Genomic DNA, 4,791 nt, shown 5'->3' with positions numbered 1-4,791 from the left:
AAAACGGCAGCTAAAAGTCACCGATGTGCAGTAAATATAAATATTGGTTGCAAAGCTTTTTGGCGACTGCAAAATGGCGAGTTATCAAGGCGGCTAGAACCATGTGGAAAGACAAACGGGGCAAGCAAACAACAATCACTAACTAATAAATAATAGATGCGATGGTACAGCGTGGTTAAGATTTAAAATTTGATAGGATATACCAATTGTCCATGAAGATTTATATATACCACTAGGTATACGGTGCGAATAGGTTCTAACAAGAAATGCATAGAAATGTGGTTTTTGTTATTGCAAACACTTTCGATTGTTTGCTATTTTAACTTCGATTAGGTAAAAGTAAGACGCAAGTCGGGAAATAAGTGAAACTCCATTCCTAGGGGAAATCGCCGATCAACTCACATAACATCCGTCCGTCAGTCTGTCCGAGCTCCCGTCTAGTCAATCGAATTTATCTTTTCCACAAGGTCTTATCAGGCAGAAAACTAATCAACCAAGCAATTAACCGACACAATAAATATAACTACGTGCACATTGAAATTATAATTATAGAGAGCAATTATACGACCGTATATAAGATATAAAACTATATTCAACACATAATAAATTGTTCTTTTACTAAAAAACTTTATTCTCGCATTTTCTTTATTTTTACATTAAATATAACTCACACACGAAGTATATGAGCAGCGCTCTGCGAAAACCGGGCTTAATGCATGTGGGTCAAGTGTCGTCCGAGATTATCCTTGCAGTCCACACAGGCTAATCAGGGACAACACTTTTCGCTGAAACTGCATTTTTGCTCAGAAGACTTCCTTTGAAAGGAAAATACCAAACACTCTAACTGTGTCGTCCCTGATTTGCTTTTGCTGACTGCAAAGGCTTACCATCGGACCACACATGTTGCATATGATTCAAGTCCTATTTTCACAGAAAGAGGCTTATTTTTTTGGCTTTGCGACAACCGTCTATGCTGCACGTGACCATGTGTCCATTTTTAATACAATGTCAGGCAATAATATTAAATTAACTAAATATTTATCCACCATTAGGCAGTGTATAGCGCGAGCGTAATCGCTGTTGTCTAGAGTAAATAACATGTTTTATAGCCCTACGGCCCGTTAACACGGCTTTTAATTACACGAAAGATGACAGATTGACGGCAACGATGTATTAATTACCAGCAAGAAAGGTTTACTGCATTTGATAATTTAAACTAGGGTCTGTGTATAAATATGTCACCATTTAATTCAGTTCCGATCAATGGGGGGATAAATACAATTGACTATTATTTTTACTTCCCCCCGAGGCACTTATTAAATAATTGACTCGAGTATGGTCATTTGCTCTAACAAATGATGCTCGTGATAACATTTCACTTACCACGAAGTACTTTAGATAGTGTGATATCGATCGCAATAAATCATTTCAACTATAATTCAAGTACAAGTTATTCAAATCCATCTCAAGAAATCATTTAAACTTATTTGATACAAGTTATTTCAATTTCCCCCTATTAATTAATTGTTGGCCGCCAGTGATACTGTACAACAATTGTTCTGTGCGGTTCATTCAAACAATAAATCTAAGTACCTTAATGTATTTAGCAAAGAATATAAATTAATTTAGTTTAAAATTAAAATTGTATGAGTTCAACAAACTTCATTTCTGCCTGTTCATGTAATGCTGCGATCTAAAACAAACACTTGATGCTTTCTATCATCTATGCAATAACTTTTTATTTATTTATTTCAATTAAAGATTTTTATGTGCGGAAAACCCGATAACTATACGTCTCACGTATCGACCGCAAAAGTGTGTGTCTCAAAAACTAAATTTGCCCCAGTTTCAAACGCTAATTAATGGAGCCTTGTTCTGAGAAAACTGGGCTTAATGCATGTGCGTAAAGTGTCATCCCAGATTAACCTTTGCAGTCCTCACAGGCTGATCAGGGACGACACTTTCCGCCTAAACTTGATTTTCGGTAAGGAGAGACTTCCTTAAAACTAAAAATACCATAAAAGCGGAAAGTGTCTTCCCTGATTAGCCTGTGTGGACTGCACAGGCTAATCTGGGACGACACATTACGAACATTCATAAAGCCCAGTTTTCTCAGAACGCGGCTCAATGTATAAAGCGAATGTACATTTGACACGTCCTCATTCGTTCTTACTTTCAATACAGGATATGCGATTCCGAACAGTGCAAATAAACAAGAACGAAATTATTGTGTACTCCCTGTGGAATAAAACATTATCTTGCTTGACCGATGGTGATAAGTCGCCATCAAATTACTGAGTATGAAGAGCTTTATTTTTATTGCCAGTTATTGAATGACTATAGTCCGCTGTCATTTACCTTTCAGTCCTTCAAATCAAATGGAACAGTCTGTCGCATTGGGTACACATGAATTGAAGATCGCGAAGTTGTAAAAGAAAATTATCTTTATTGATTTCAATTGAACAATTGCGCCGTCTGATTGCTGGATGACTTCGCAAAGAGAAGATTATGCTCCAGGCGAAGGACACACCACTCAAAGCGTTGGCCTATTTGATGACTGATAGTTAAGAATCCTTGATTATGCCACATATCTCAAGAATTATAAACAACCTTTGATCGTTTTAAAACTCGCACTTCCTGCAATTTTTACAAATTACAACGCTATTCAAGTTGATTCAGTTCTGTATGGACAACGATGTACTGATCCATTATGAAATGAGCCTCGCTCTGGGAAAACGGTGTTTAATACATGTACGGGAAGTGTCGTCTCAGATTAGCTTGTGCAGTCTGCACAGGCTAATCATGGACGACACTTTACGCTTTCATGGTATTTTTCGTTTTAAGAAAGTCTATTATTAGCGAAAATCCAGTTTAGACGTAAAGTTGTGTCCCTGATTAGCCTGCGCACACAGCAGAGGCTAATCTGAGACGACACTTAAAGCACATGCATTTAACCCAGTTTTACCAGAACCGGGCTTATAAGAATCTGGTGTAGCCATATAAGCAAATTGGTTTGGTCAGCACATTGTAGATACTACTTACTACAAATAATAAAATACACAGAAAGTTGCATGTCTACATGTGCAAAAACGACAGAACGATTAAGACTAATGCAATTGTGATTTGCTTGTGGCCATCTTTGATCATGTTTCATGGTAAATCATATTTGGGGGGGGGGGGTGGGCGGGGGGCTGCGTGATATGTTTGCATCGCTCACACAAGCAGTATAAAATACGTACAGAAGGAGCTGCGCGAACTGCATATAGAAGCTTCATTGCTGGGAATCTTGAGTACTCGACCGCAAATGAGTGATTAATGGTTCACCCCGAGCATCTCCGTACATCACACATTTCTGCAGAAGTTATCATGCATGTGTGTGCATGTATACATCAAGAAGACGAATGTCCAACATTTTTTCGTTATTTTGCCTGCAGTAGTTCTCGAAAGTTTTTTTTTACAAACACAATGTGGAAATAATTACCGGTAGAGTGTAATTTAATATAGTAAAACATTTGCCTTTCAGATTTGATATTTAAAAGTATATAATATTAATCTCTTTATTTTCCGAAGGTAACTCATTAAGACAGCACATTGATACAAAGTCATGCAAACAGTTAATGGCAATCTTTTTTTCAATGAGGCCTTCAAACAACTATGGTATGTATAATGCATTTCTACATTATAATGCAAACATGTAGACTTCGACGGACATAATAGTACTGTAACAGTGTAATAAAAAGCAGGTATATTATATGACTTCTCTTATATTATTAATTACTCTTCCAATATTGAAATGGTTTCAAGGGACAAATATTTATTAACAGAAAGTATTTAAGAATATAAATGTATAGTTGATTACATTTTCCCATCTGCACACACTCTAACGCACGCACGCACACACACACACACACACGCGCACGCGCACACGCACACCTATACACACACGCACACTTATACAATTACCATTTCTTAATTAACAAGACCAATAACAATAAGAAAAAGTTAACAAAAACAGACGCGTACATTATTGTACAAAGTCAGAGTTTAAAAAGGTGGAATACATTATTCTTGAAATAGTTTACGATTGACAGAAGTGGCTGATATACACAAATATTATAATTACAGAAAAAACAATATTCATGACCAGTGTTGTTCACAATAGGATATGAAATTACACAACTGTTATGAAGAATAGCCTGCACCTCCTTGCTATATAAATAGATTGAAAAAGCAATATGTATATTTGTTTGCAGAAATTAAATCTACAGTAATCATTATGACACGTATGGAGGAGTATTTGACTTTTGAATAAGAGGAAACAGAAAAATGTTACTACGCGTGAGACTCATTTTGCGCCTAAAAGAGAAAATATTTCTTAAAGGGGCCTTTTCACAGATTGTGGCATTTTTTAACTTATTCATTAAATGCTTTATATCGATAAATGTAAACATTGGGTCGTAAAAGCTCCAGTAAAAAATCAAGAATAAAATTAAAAAAAGGAAAAGAACAATGCCCGGACCAGGTTTCGAACCAGTGACCCCTGGAGTCCTGCCAGAGTCCTGAAGTAAAAACGCTTTAGCCTACTGAGCTATTCCGCCGATTACACATGCTGAACGTATTTTATACCTTATATAAGCAATCTTCGTAGTTTCACAAAATTTAACGACAAAAACAGAACTCTCCAAATTATTCAATCGTTTCGCGTTGCAACGCTTTATAATTTTTAGGTTTTAAAATCGTCGAAAGATGCATATAATGGCTCTATTAGACCATGGTAAATGTTCAGTATTA

The sequence above is a fragment of the Dreissena polymorpha genome, chromosome 16 (genome assembly GCF_020536995.1).
Source record: "Dreissena polymorpha isolate Duluth1 chromosome 16, UMN_Dpol_1.0, whole genome shotgun sequence".
Classification (NCBI taxonomy): Eukaryota; Metazoa; Mollusca; class Bivalvia; order Myida; family Dreissenidae; genus Dreissena; species Dreissena polymorpha.
Note: the sequence above shows the minus strand (reverse complement) of the source record.